Raw genomic sequence first — 14,913 nt, 5'->3', positions numbered from 1 at the left:
CTGTGCCGAAATTAATACGGTTCTGCTGGAATGTAGCTGCTCTTCGCTACGCATGCGCAAATACTGCCTCCGCATTTTTTTATTTTTTTGTTTGTTTTCTTCCCCCGCCCCCCTTCCCCTCTCACCTGAGGCGAAAGGAGCTGCGCGCGAGCGTGGAGACGTTAATTTCTACCACGCACGCGCTAGATTGCCAGCCAACCACCCTGTTTTTTCCCCCTTCTCACGCGAGCGCGTTCATTTGCCTGGGGGTGGGGGAGGGCACAGAGAAGACGGTTGGCTGCGCTTTTTAACTGGCGCTCACGTCGGGTCTCGCGCCTATGCGCGCGCAGGGAGGAGGCGGCGGAGGAGGGAAGAGAGAAAGAGAGTTCCCTGGAAAAGGAAGCCAGGGAAAGCCGCGCGCTCTCGCGGTAGGACCGCTACGCAGGCGCAATCGGTGTCTTCCTTACGACGAGCCAGCGAGCGACGCTTAAGGAAAAGCGAAGGGGGGGGGAGGGGGTGTAATCGCGAGGTTGACTGTCTGACTGACTTGGTTGGCTGCGGTGACGGCCACGTAGCGCTGCGGCGGCGGCGGCGGCGACGCGGCCGGGAGGAGGGCAGGAGATAGGGCGAACCGCGGTGGCGGCAGCTGCTGAGGGGCTAAGGCCTGGTGCCGAAGATCAGGCGGCGGGGAAGGGGGCTCAAGCGAGGGGAGGGTAGGAAGGAAGGAGGGCCCAGGTCGCCCTCCACCTTCCCCCCTCCCCTGCCCCGCCTAGGCATGGACCGCGGCGGCGGCAGAGCAACGGCGGCGCCGGGGATGGAGCAGCAGCAGCGGTGGCAGCAGCTCAGGAGTCTCCCGGCCTGGGTGAGTCCATGCAAAGACAGAGGCCCAGCTGGCAAAGGGCAGGCAGAACTCCTTTGGTTATTTATTTATTTAAGCGCATCTCCCACTTTGCCATAAAGTACCATGGCACAACCCTGGTGCATAAGGAAGGCTAGACAAGCGCGCTTCTGAGCGTGTGCAGAGTGCCCTTTCTTCCTTCCAGGCTGGGTGATTGGTACGGTTCTCTGTATGCTTGGGATAAAGTTAGCATGTTTTTTAGGTGGGAAGGCATAGCTTTTAGGCAGGCGTGATGATGCTGGTCATGAAATTATTGTTGGGGCTGGGGTGGAGGGGTGGGGAGAGACAACATCTCTTACCACCGCGGTAGGCCGGATGGAGGGAAGAAAGGGAACTCGTAGTCCCAGAAAAGGCGGTTGGGAGTGTTTATGAGAGTTGAGATACAAAACGTTTAGAGAGAGAAGCGGGATGTAGAAAGACACACTTGGATTGGCACCCGCTTGATGTGTTTTTTTTTAAAGCGTTGGAGTGGATGGAGGAAAAATTACACCATTTAAGGTATCTTTGATGATGGAATATTGTAGGAATTGGGGGTGGGAGCAGCATTATATACTCATTGCACCCTTATGTTAACACTTCTTTCTTGCTTTCAAATCCCATCAGGTAGAATAGGTGTTCAGGATGTTGATACCTGAGAAATGCTACAAAAACTAGAAGTATTGCCTTTCTCCATGTAGGATAGAAATAACATTTCCAACACACACAGTACCCCTTTCATTTCCAGGCCAGGCCACAGATTGTGTATACATATCAACTGCCCAGTAAGTGTGTATAGGATTGCAGCCCAAGCCATTGCTATGGTTAAAATAGGGCTGTAAAAAAGAATCCCAGACCTCTGTGATCATCACCCAGCCCCAGTTCTTGTAATATGGTACAGATGCCTGAAAATGGTAAAAATACTTATTTTCAACCTGTGTATGGTTGGAAGCTAGGAAATTATATTTGACACCAGGTGGTCTTCATAAAAAATGAACTTGTTGTTTTGGATGGTATATCTACGTGCAATTTGAGTTGAATTCCTAGAAAGTTAAAATGATTGTCCTGTTTTTTTCCCCAATGGCACAATTTCATCGGAAAATGTTTTTATTTCAAACACTGTTAGTTTGAAAATATTTATTCTTAAAATGCTGCTGTGGTTACGATAAGTTGGAAAATTGTTAGGATGCAACACAGAATTGTCCTGGAGATCAATATGGTTGCTTTGTCTGACTCATGCCATAAGGGGACAAATGAGTGAACTTTATCTTGGAGATTTGTGATGGAGAGTAAGGTGTTGGTTCCTGAACTAGGACAGAAAAGAGAACTGGGATGACTTCATCAAGGTAAAAAAAGATGCATAGGAGTGACTGGCTGCATATGATAATAATCAGTACTGTGTTTAAGGTGAGCAACCATTCTTCTTGACATTGTGCCTAATATGAAAAATGACAAGTATAGCTATATTCAAGTGAGTTGATCACTGGGGTGTCCATAATTACTGAACAGAGAGGGTGAGGTGGAGTCATTCTCTGATCCCCCAAAAGCTTGTGCAATTAGGAAAATAATCCTTGATATTTACACAATGGATGGAGTTTGCAATAGTTACAATACCTTCAGAATGAGAATGGAGAAGGGATTGCTCAAAGCGTTACCTGCAGGGAGAATTGCATTAATTGAAATCTGGCAGTGGAGCAGAGAAGAGATGTATGTAGACAAGCTGTGGGGTGTATGCATTGGGGTCTGTAGCATCAGGTTAGTTGTGGTGGCTGGTAAGATGTAAACAGGATGATAATTGGTGTAGGGGGGGTACAGGGATGTAGGCATGCATGCATGCATACAGGGGTGCATGACATACCAGAGATCAGCTCACTGGATTTAGCCACACACCTTTTTCCACACACACTTTTCTCTCATTCTCCTTGATGTTTATGCCTGGTGCATAAGTATCACCTGGGAGACAGAACTGCTAGCCCCGTTCAAACTGTTCATCTATACTTCTAGGAAGGGTTCACAACACTTGCACTATACAACAACTATATGGAACAAAACAGTACAAGTTACAAAACATTGTGGAGAGAAGTACTGTGTGCAGTAATAGTCAAAATACACCATTTACCTCACTAGGAAATGAGATCATTGCCTCACTGTCTCTAGATTTAGTAATATGTGGGTGAAAGAAGAATGTATTTGGGTCAGTGGGTTTGTGGGTAGTACTACTCTTGCCAAGGGAAACTGCTGTTCTGTGGAAGACTGACAGTAGATGTACGGATGATGGTACCATACTGGTGGTACATATGCTGAGCTCAGCAGAAATGGAAGAAAAATGAAAGACTTCAAGCAGGTGAGAGTTTGGGATAGTGTTTGGCTTGTGTCATGGGTTTACATCAAACAAGGACAGGCTTTTATACCTCCTAGTTTAACTGAAAAGAATGCCAGCATCTGGATGTTGGCTAAGAGCATTGGATCTTTCAGCCGCTACGTTTGGTGGTAAGTGCTTATTTCTTGAGATGCTGTGCTGGGGAAGAGTTTAGGATGGGCAATGGGTTGCGTTGAATACTTCACTTGACAGAAGTGGGGTGGGAGAAAGGGTATACTTGCTATAATACTTGTGATAGCAAAGTATCAGCCTACAAAGGCTTGGGGATCAATCTGTATTGGCTGGAATGCCTTTTACAGTGGAGGCGTACTGGGCAAGGTTGGGGTGAAATGGGATTGCATTTGGGAGAAGCATTTACTCTGCAACCTGGGAAATGTAGTTAGGAGTGAGATGAAATGCAGGTTTCTGCTGTGTTTCTTCATGATGCTGATATTTCTTGTTTTTGGCTAGGGATAGGACAAATACTGGGAAGTTGTATGCCTTCCTGTATTATTAGGTATATTGATAACACTGATAGACACTCCTAGAGTAACAAATAGCACATTGTGCATGCCTGGGGTTGTTTGGGACAGGACTGTGTGCAGCTTTCAGTCCTGGGAATGTTTTGGCAATGCCTACATTGAGACTGTAGTGATTATGCCTTGAGATAACGTTTTCCTTTAATCTATTGCAGCATTGTTTTTGCACTTCATTTGAGTTTCTGTTGAGGTTAATGGATTGCATAAAACACCAGTAGCTGAAAAGGGGTTGCAGAGGGTACAAGCTTGTGTACATGGAATGCCCATAATGTGTTGTGTGTCAGTCCTCTTTATTCATTGCCTACCCCAAAACATGTCATTAATTATTTCAGGACTGTCAGTGGTATTATTTGATGATTGAAAGAATTGAATAATGTCATGGATTGATTTGTGACCAGCTTGTCATTTGATTTATCCTCTGCATTCACTCTGTCTTGACTATCTGCACTCAACATGATGCCAATGTTTGTAGACTCCATATGAAATTCATATGTGCCGCATCATTATGAACTCATGCTGTATGGAGTGCAGGCAGGTTTGTCAAAGTTAAAATACCTCATAAAAGCAGTGGGTGCAATCCAGCATACGTGCATGGCTTTTTTTTAATTGCAATTCTCCATTGTATTACATCTGATGGCCCTAATGTAGAGAACTGTAGGAGCAGCAAAAAACAATACTTACAATATTTAGAGTGGATACATTGAAATTACCTTGACTAAAGTCCCATTGATTTCAATGGGTCTAGTCTTAAGTATGACTAAAACTGGATCTAACTTGCTGTATAGGTATTAGCAGCTTATTTGAGGGATCCCTTTGATACTCCACAGTTTCCATTTGATGCACTCCTTTTTAGCACACACAAAACAGCAAAGTAGATAGGATTATACTTCCTAAACCTTTGTATGGAATTTCAAATTCCATTGCAGAACACACTTAATCTGCATGGTTTAAATACAGCTGACATAAATACTGTGACCTTTTTCACCAGTAAAGGCAACCCATCGCTTAAACAAATGATGGGTTGTCGTGCACAACCAGGAGAGAGTAAGCGCCTTGTCTCCTTCACACCCGCCACTTCAGCCTTTACTTCACAACCCGTGATTGCCTCATTCATAAGTTGTTCAGCATGACATCCAAACCTGGACCGATGGGTTGTTTAGGGGCTGAACAATCCAGTGGGTAGCCCATAGTTGTTTGTTGGATTAACCACTGGGTTGTTTAGACCCTAAACAACCCATCAGTCTTAAAACTGATTGGTGACCATCTGTTGAACAGATTGAATGAGAGACCGCTTTTCTGTGTGAGAAAAGAACTCTAGGAAAAGATACCTGATTTTGTATAAATGGCACAATAATACCATCCATCATCTATTGTTGGCTTCCTGCTGGTTTCTAATCATAGCAGATGCTATGATCCAAGAGATGCCATCCTGTACATCACCAAGTTAATCCACAATGGTGATCTAGACTAGAACTAGTATTCTATTCCTTGCAATCACCAGAGCTTTGTCATGTTCAGTTGTCTGATTATGCAGTTTGTTTCTATTAATGGAGCAGCATGGGGACTTAATTTCAATAATAATGATAATAATAAATTTATTTCTTACCCACCTCTCCATTTGGATCAAGGCGGGGAACAATAATAAGTATAAAATACATAAAACTGAATTTAAAACATAGTATACATTATTAAAACATCCTAAAAAATCCTAAAATTCCACTGGATAGGACTGCCAAAATAGATCAGTCTTTATAGCTTTCTTAAATGCTAAAAGACTGTTAAGTTGACGAGTCTCCTCCGGCAGGCCATTCCACAGTCTGGGAGCAGCAGAAGAGAAGGTCGTCTGGGTAATACTTGTCAGCCCAATTTTGGCAGACTGAAGTAGATTCTTCCCAGAGGACCTGAGTGTGCGGGGCGGATTGTATGGGAGAAGGCGATCCCGCAGGTAGCCTGGACCCAAACCATGTAAAGCTTTAAAGGTAATAACCAACACTTTATACTTTGCCCGGAAACTAATTGGCAGCCAGTGAAGAGATTTTAAAACTGGCGTAATGTGATCCCCCCCTAGGTGTACTGGTGACTAACCTGGCTGCCATGTTTGAACTAATTGAAGTTTCTGGACTAGGCACAAAGGTAGCCCTATGTAGAGTGCATTGCAGAAGTCGAGCCATGAAGTTACCAGCGCGTGGACTACCATCTTTAGGTCTTCCAACTCTAGGAAGGCGCGCAGCTGGCGTATCAGCTGAAGCTGATAGTAGGCACTCCTTGCTATCGCATCTATCTGAGCTATCATTTTGATCGACGGATCCAGAAGCACCCCCAAGCTGCAAACACAGTCTTTCAGAGGGAGTGTAACCCCATCCAGAACTGGTTGACACACCTCCAAACCCAGGTTGTGGCCTTTTCTATGTCATTTAAAAACACTGCTTTGACTAGTAACATTGGAAGTTCTGGATATTGCATGTTTACTTGAATATCTATGCATGTTTACTTGGAGGCAAGTCTCACTCTGTTCAGTAGGATTTCTGAATAAATAAGCATAGGAATGCAGCATCAGCCTTCAAATAAATGATTTTGCTTAGCATCCTAGCATCTCCATATATATAGAGAGAGCCAAGCAGAAATCTTTTGCCCCTAAGTAGATACAATTCTGTAGTGTGTTTGAATTGGTGCTGACAAAGCAACCAATCTTAGAGTCAAGTTGATGTCTCAGTGAAAACAATGCAATATTCAGCCACTGGAGAATTCTATGCTACAGATGATTAGGAAAGGGATAAAAAAACTGTCAGGATCATAACACCTTTATACAAATCTGTGGTACAGCCACACCTGGAATACTGTATACAGTTTTGATTGCTGCAAAAAGGATATTGTAGACTTGGAAAAGGAGCAGAAGAAGGCAACCTAAGTTATGAAATATGTTTGAAATAACGTATTCTCCCTTATGAGCCTGCCCGTGCTTTAAGATCTTCTGGAGAAGCCCTTCTTTCAGTCCCACCATCTTCACAGGCGCGATTGGTGGGAGCATGGGAGAGGGCCTTCTCGGTGGCTGCTCCAGTGCTCTGGAACTCTCTTCTCAGGGAAGCCAGGGTGGCTCCCTCCTTGATGGGCTTCCAGAAGCAGGTTAAAACTTTTTTGTTCCAGCAGGCCTTTGGAGAATAATCTGGCCCTCCATCTATGTTAATGTCTTAGAATTTTGTTGTGCATTTTAAACATTTGTGTGTGTGTGTGTGTGTGTGTGTGTGTGTGTGTGTGTGTGTGTCCCCGTCCCCGTCCCCGTCCCCCTATGTATGTTTTAAACTTTGTAAGGCCGCCTTGAGGCCCAGCATTGGGCAAAAGGCAGGATACAAATAAATATAATAATAATAATGAAGGGGGTGGAGCATCTGTGGGAGGGAGAACTACAACTTTGAGGGTCTTCTAGTTTAGAAAAAGAAGAGTGATTGTGATTTCATTTTTTTTTTAATTTTTTTATTAGTTTTCCACATTAATTAGACATACAACATTACAATAAAGAAAACATCAAACAACTACTACATACATGTTGAATAAATGTTGAGTACATATGTATTGAGTAAATATTAACTATAAAATATCATACCATAACATAATCATTCTTAACATAAAAGTGCACCCTCCACCTCGGGATCTATTCCTGATTCCAAAATCTTATCGTTTCTTCTGCTGGCGGTTTCCCACTTCCCTTAGTAAACACAAATATTAGGAACTGTTTCCAGATTCCTTCAGACTCATTTATTTTAGTTATACCTTTTCTCCACTTAATATTACAAGTCAGTTTATCATTAATAGCTATATCCCACACTTCTTTATACCATTCTTCAATAAGGTATTCCCCTTGAATCTTCCAGTTCCTAGCTACCATCAATCGTGCTGCAGTCAGCAAACTCGATATCAACTCTTTAGTTTCTTTTCCACATTTTATATCTTCAAATAGTGACAGTAATGCAATCTTTGGTGTTTGTTCTATTTTCATTCCCACTATTTCTTCAGTTTCAAAAAACACCATCTTCCATAATCTTTGTACATATTTGCATTCCCACCACATATGTAAATACGTTCCTTTTTCCCCACAACCTCTCCAACAATTTGCTGAATGCTGATCATTTATCTTATTCAATCTAATCAGGGTTAGGTACCACCTCCACAAAATTTTAAAATAATTCTCTTTTATTCTCACTGACATACTTCTCAACACTCTTTGTTTCCACAGTCCCTCCCAGCTCTGTCGCCCTATTTGTACCTTCAAATCTGTCTCCCATACCATTTTCCCTGAACTATCCCCTAACTCCTTTTCTAACAATATTTTATATATTTCGCTCATTATCCTTTTTAAAACTATACTTCCTCCTTTACCTTTTTCCTTATTTACTATTAACTCTTCAAACTTCGTCATTTCTCTACACTCTCTATTATCTTTAATCCACTTTTTATTCCATTGTTCTAATTGCCCATACTCTAACCAAGATAATTTTTTCTCCTTTAACAAATCTTCCATATCTTCTCTTGTATTTATATCTCTTAACCAATCCTTTAATTTCAATTTGTTTTTCTCTTTTAATATTTTACTTAATCTACCTTTCAGTTCCTCTGGGAAATTCTTTAACATTATTACCGGTGATAAGGGAGAGTTGCTCGGAAGCAGCTTCCCTTTAAATTTACTCCAAATTTCCCATTGAGACCTCAGGAGTGGATTATCTATACTTTCAACCCATTTTCTCCCTCCTTCCTTGAAAAAGACATTTTCCAAGCTCATCTCCACATTACTTGTGGTTTTATCCTCCATCAGTGATTGTGATTTCAGAGGAATGTTGAACTGGAAAAAAAATCTTATGTAAATTAGGGCTATTTGCATAGGAATTCTTTTATTTGCATAGGAAAACTTTTGAATGCTCTAGAGCATTGATGGGCAACTTGTGGACTTCCAGATGTTTTGGGCTACAAATCCCATCATCCCTCACCATTGCCTACATTGGCTAGAGCTGTTGGAAGTTGCAGGCCCAAATATCTGGTGGGGCACAAGTTGTTCACCCTGCCCTAGAGAGATCCAGTTTAGCGTATTAACTAATGTTGTTCCCCACCTTGATCCAAAGGGAGAGGTGGGCGGGCAAGAAATAAATAAATATATTATTATTAATAATAATAATAATAATAATAATACATATATTTAGTAAGCAACAAAGCTAAAACCACAACCTTACCCCATGTTAATTTTTGTCCCAAAATACCACAAGTATTTGACCTGAAATATTTGAGTGGAAAAATTAAGGCACACTTAATATGAATTCAATGTTATGCTATGTAGACATTTTATTGGAGAATTTATAAACATTTAAAGACAATAGCATGTACTTCCCTTACATTGTTTAAATGTAGGGGGGAAATGGTACTAAAAACTCTTGACAGGCTAATTCAGCCTTCGGCAACTTGGTACTCTCCGGAAGTGTTGGACTAAAACTTGCAGTATGTGCCAATCAGCATGGCTGGCTGGGGATGTTAGGAGTTGTAGTCAACACATTTGGAGGGCACCAAGTAGGAGAAGGTTGCGCTAATTAATTTTAGCAACCCGAAGAACTGTGCATTATAGAGTTCAACTCTTTTTCACTTAGATTGTTGGGGCAGCTTCAGTTTTGTTGTCGTTTTTTATTAGTTCCGTTTCACTCTGAGACATATATGTATTTCAATGACATATATGCATTCTCACGCATACTTGCTAAGGCTAATCACCTGAAAAATATTAATTACAACTTTGAAACTGCCAAGCTTGTCTGTATTTGCAAATTGGCATACGCTCATTTTTACTAATGAACTTATGAAATGGAAAATTTTCTGTGGAAAAATAAAGCACTGGAAAAAAAATCCGCCTCACATCACTTCTTGGTAAATGAGGACATGATAAGAGGTTTATAAAATTATGCATGGCATGGAGAAAATGGATAGATTTTTTTTCTCAGTTTCATATTTTCTCCCTTAGATTGGCAGGATATTCAAGGCAGACGCAACATAGTGGCTGTTGAAATGTTTGGACAGGAAACCCCTTTCTTTAAATACATACATACATATGTTTGGGAGACTTGACCAAGCACCATTGTCAGGTGGGCATTTAATGATTATTTTTGACATGCATCTTCACATATTAAACTGGTCACCACAGACACATGCAATGGAGATGTAGAACTTGCCTCTCCAGTGATGTGTGAAGTGATTGTGACTTGCATATTAAGCAATTATGTGCTAAAGGTGTATGCTAGAAAGTAGAGTGGTTAAATGGGTTGAATGTTGGATTTGGACTGGGAAGATATGAGTTTAATTCCTTGCTCAGCTCTGAAGTTGACGTGGTGGTTGACCCAGTCCTCAGTTAATTAATCCAAAAATGGTTGTTTGTCTTGGATATATTCCCTGGCCATTTTGAATATTTGGTCCTTGATCGGTGGTTGCTACATGATGTCCCCAACTATAGATTAATTGTGGGTTAAAGAATCCACAGTTAATCTGCAGTTAGTTCCATTCCCATTGTTTTTGCTTTTGCATTTCTGGGGGTTTTATGTGCTTTATAGTACGTATGACCAGCATTTTATAGGGTGTATTATATATTCTAGCATTGCTTTTATTTGTAAGCCACATTGAGGGGCCTCCAAGACAGAAAGGACAGGATTTAATTAAGACATAAAATAGTAGCATTCCTTTTTAATTTATAAACTTATAGATGGGTTTTCTATAGAATAAACCCATAACCCATCTGTTTTGCATTCTGAGATCACCTAATTTTGCTGTGTATTGGGAGGAGTAGCATTGAGATTATGAGATAAAGTTGCACAGCTTTGCACGGACTTGTGCAGCCATTCACTTTCTTGGTTGGATTCCTGAATTGTTTGGCATATGCTATTGTAGGTGTGCAGAACACATGGCCTGTGGGTGGATTGTTGCCTCTTGCCTCAATGGAGTGTAGCTCTCCATGGAAAGTCCCCTTTGCATTGTTTGTTGGCCGCCTGTGCCTCTTTGGTTTGCTGTACTTTTAACACTGGAAGCAGCTTAACGGGTGTGCACAAAATGCAGCTCTATCTTGCCCAGTATTTCACAGGTGAGTGTTGAATAGATGGAGACAGAAGCAGAGGGTAAGCAATAGGCATGATCCCATTCTTTGCAAAGTAAAGCAAACACTGCTTGGCAGGGAAGGGAAAATTGGCTCACACCCTCCTACCTGAACTTCTCGTTTCTGAAGGAGAATTCCAGCTGCTGCATGGCAGTCTTGGTGAGGAATGTAACAAGGCTTTGGTATGAATCACTGGGTGGTTTTTTTGCGGGGGGCGGGTTAAATGGAAGACAAGCCACTCTTTTAATATTGCATACTGATGTGGGTTTTCTGGAAAATTTTGAACTGGAAAACTTTCTGAAAAATTCAGGTAACTTGCATAGGAAAAAAAAATCGCTTTGAATTGTCAAACATTTCTGATGCCCTAGAGCAGCCTTCCTCAACCTGGGGCGCTCCAGGTGTGTTGGACTACAACTCCCAGAATGCCCCAGCCAGCTGCTGGGGCATTCTGGGAGATGCAGTCCAACACATCTGGAGCGCCCCAGGTTGAGAAAGGCTGCCCTAGAGAATAATCGTAACTTAGCATGTTTATTTTGCTTGTAAACAACAAAGCTAAAAGAATTATCCCTTGTTAATTTTGGTCCCAGTACACCACAAGTATTTTACCTGAAATACCCGAGGGGGCAAATTAAATATTAATGTGATTAAAATGTTTATATATGTAAATATTTTATTGGAATACTTTAAAAAATCAATAGCATGTACTTTCATTGTGTAAAATTAAGAAAAAGTCAAGGGTACTGAAAGCAATTGATACATTAAAAAAAATAGCAACCCAGTGAACTGTGCATGGTATGCTGATAACCGCTCATCTATTTCAAGAATTCAACTCTTTGACTGAGCTTATTGGGGAACCTTCAGTTTCATTGTCACTACTTATTAGTTTCCTTTCACCCTAACCCGGTTTGGGCAATCAAACAACCATAGTTAAGAGTCAACTGTTGTTTATGAATAATTGTGACTGAAAGTGGTGACTCCCACTTGCGTGCTTCTGTTTTGCTAAACCCAAGAAAACCCCAATTCCTGTGTTGTTCACTTTGATGTCCAAATCTGAAATGTTGAGAGAAACAACCCAGAGTTTTAACCCAACAACAAACCATGGATTACAACGCGAGGTTGTTCCTCCCTCAACAACCCAGAGTTCTGGATTTAGGCATCAGTGAACAATCAAGGAATGGGGGTGTTCCTGGGTTGTTTAGCGAAGTGGACGTGGTTGGGAACCCACACACTTAATCACCCCCACACCTGCACAAACAACCCATAATTTGTTAACCATGGGTTGTTGGATTTTCTGAACCAAGACACTGAACATAAGTGTATTTCAGTGACATATAAGCTTTCTCCCACATACTTGCCAAGGATAATCACTTGAAAATCATTAATTATAACTTTGAAATTTCCAAGCTTGCCTAATATTATATTTGAAATTGGCATCTATTTATTGTTACTAAAAACTTAAACAGATTTTTTTCCATGGAAAAATAAAGCCCCACATTAATGGAAATAAGACAGTCCTGTGGGCTGACCATCTAAAACACATGACACAAAAAGAAAAGGGATTGGGAGGGAAGAAGAAAGGAAAAAAGTGAGCTCAAACACTCAATTCTGATTAAAGCTTTCAACAGGTCATGGAACTGGCTCGATCAGCAGTTGAATATTCAAAAAACTATGGTATGTAAACTATGGGTTAATTATCCCACAATGTGCTGCTGTTACGTGCAAACAGCCGCAGCAGGTCTCCCACTATGAGAGTATGGAGAAGTCTGCCCTCATAGAAGGAGATCTGACTTCACATCCCTGCTGCCAGTACCTGTAGAAACATCAATGCCCCTTCCCTCTCCGATGTTGGAACTCTGATGTCAGAGGGAATATACTGGGTGTATGTCATGGGGAGGTATGGGGAAACTGGATCCTGGCCCTCGGACATGCCCCCAAACTAGTTCGTACTCTATACTACCCTTGGAGTTGGAGCAGATTCATTTTCTTCCATTGGTTTCAGTGGGAGGGAATCCATTAAAATGCAGTCAGATTCTGACAAGAGTGGTGGAAGGATTAAAAAGGCACCTCCTCCTTCACTTCCACCCTGCTGACATGAGCAGGGCACTGAGTATCTCAAAGGTTCTGATGTCAGAGCTCTCCAAGATAAGGGTTAGGATTGGCCTTCCAAGCAATAAATGATTGACTGAAGAATTATAGCATTTCTCATTAGCATAGCTTCTTATAAGCTGATTTACTTCATCTATATAATAGATGTTTCTTAAGATTGAGGATATTGATACAACTTCCTTCTCTACCTCAGTTTGATATATATATTTTTACCAAATACAACCAAATAAAATTGTTGTCCATAACTATTTGGATTAAAATATGACATGATTTCTGTGGTAAACATAGCAACGTGGCACTCTTGAATTAATAAAATTGGCCCTCAGTTATTTAAATTTAAAAAACAACAACCCAGCAGTTCATATTCATTGGAACAAAAAGCTTGCATTACCTGGTCAATCAGTAATTCCTAAACTCTGTGCTGAGGCACAGTATGCCATGAGATAACTGTTTCTGTGCTGTAAAACGCTATCCATCAAGATGGCTGCCTGCTTATCTCTGCATGAGTCACTGTGGCATTACCTCCCATTCAGGAGGCAGACTCAGAACGTGGTTCAATGAATCACCAGGAGTAGGCTCTTCCAAGGGTCATTAACTTACTTTTACACTTGAAAAAATAATGTACTTTTACTCTTGAAACATGTTACTAGTAGTGTAAAAGATATTTTCAGAAACACTTTGATAAGAACTTGGGGACATTTGATCTCTGCAAGAGTGGGATATTCATTTAGATGATCCATCCTTCAGGACATACAGATCCCCTTAGTTTCTAGAACTCTGAGGTATGTTTCTACATTGCTACCTGACGTACTGACTCTTGGTTGTGAAGTTAGACAGATCCTTACCTTACAGGTGGTCTGTAAATAATGAAGCAACAGGAGTGATGACTAGAATACAAGTGGTAGAAAACCAGGTTTTATTCAACTATAGCACAAAACCTGCAGTATGTCAGGGGGTACTAAAGTATTCTGTGCTGTGGCTGAAGGAGAGACTGTTTAATTCTCCTGTAGGCCAGTACAGGCAGAAGGGTGCTTGATTACATACCTTGGCCCTATTTGGGTGTTATTTTCCATGCAATTTTAATGGGTGGGAAGTAAATGGATGGGAATTTTGTATGAATGCAATGGCTGGGAAGTAAATGAAGCGGAAAAGGGGGAGCCAATATCTTACCTTCCTGGAGTATCTGGAGACTCAGGGAAGTGTTGAAAAGGTGGAGAGCACTGAGAAGCGTCAGTTCAGTACTTAAAAGTGGCAAGATCACAATTGCACTGAATGCAAATTTATTATGGGCAAATTTGGTGCACCTACTTTTGCGCCCCCCCCCCCCCAATTGGTGCTTTTCTATTGACAATTTGGCAATTGCTTCCTGGCAACTGTGCAAATTATCCTATATACAGTCTCACCTTATCAATTTCCTTGTATATTGCCTACACCTTGATGCTCCCTTTGACAGCTGAAACATACAAGGAAATTGACTAGGTGTGACTTACAGATATCATACAGCTGTAACAGAGCATTTGTGCAATATAGACAAAATAATAATTTAAAATGTATTTTTGCAATTTTCTGGGACTGAGAAAAAGGGTGGTGAACCAGTGATGGTCACTCCAAAGTGCTGCTTGGGCATTGGTGGAGGGGCTGTCAATGGCGGCGGCAAGGGCAAGATTGCGAAGAGTGGCAGAGGTTTTTGCTGCTCTTGCAAGTGGCTCTGTAGCCAATCACTGCAACCCATAATGAAATTGCTGTCCCAGGTTTGGACAACACGCCAACCCATCATGGGTCAAACAACCCATTGATTGTCAGGGTAATGTGTTGCTGAAAAATAAGCCACCCTGCAGGAAGTGGACATAGTTGCCCATGATGGGTTGCGGTGTCATGCAAATCCAGTCATTATGTACAATTTTTTAATCATATTTGTAAAAATGTAAAAAAATGAAATGTAAAG

General features: G+C 41.4%; 1 protein-coding gene across 1 annotated transcript in view; it reads left to right on the top strand.

Annotated features, from left to right (window-relative positions):
* The first annotated feature begins 524 nt into the window (after positions 1 to 524).
* ZNF652 (zinc finger protein 652) overlaps positions 525 to 14,913 on the top strand; it is a 40,541-nt gene continuing 26,152 nt past the window's right edge. The window contains exon 1 of the mRNA XM_063136455.1: positions 525 to 841. The gene's annotated coding sequence lies outside the window, so the exon portion shown is untranslated. The remainder of the gene's footprint in view (positions 842 to 14,913) is intronic.

This window comes from Elgaria multicarinata, chromosome 11, assembly GCF_023053635.1.
Source record: "Elgaria multicarinata webbii isolate HBS135686 ecotype San Diego chromosome 11, rElgMul1.1.pri, whole genome shotgun sequence".
In the NCBI taxonomy this organism is placed as follows: domain Eukaryota; kingdom Metazoa; phylum Chordata; class Lepidosauria; order Squamata; family Anguidae; genus Elgaria; species Elgaria multicarinata.
This window is presented reverse-complemented; position numbering and strand designations above follow the sequence as displayed.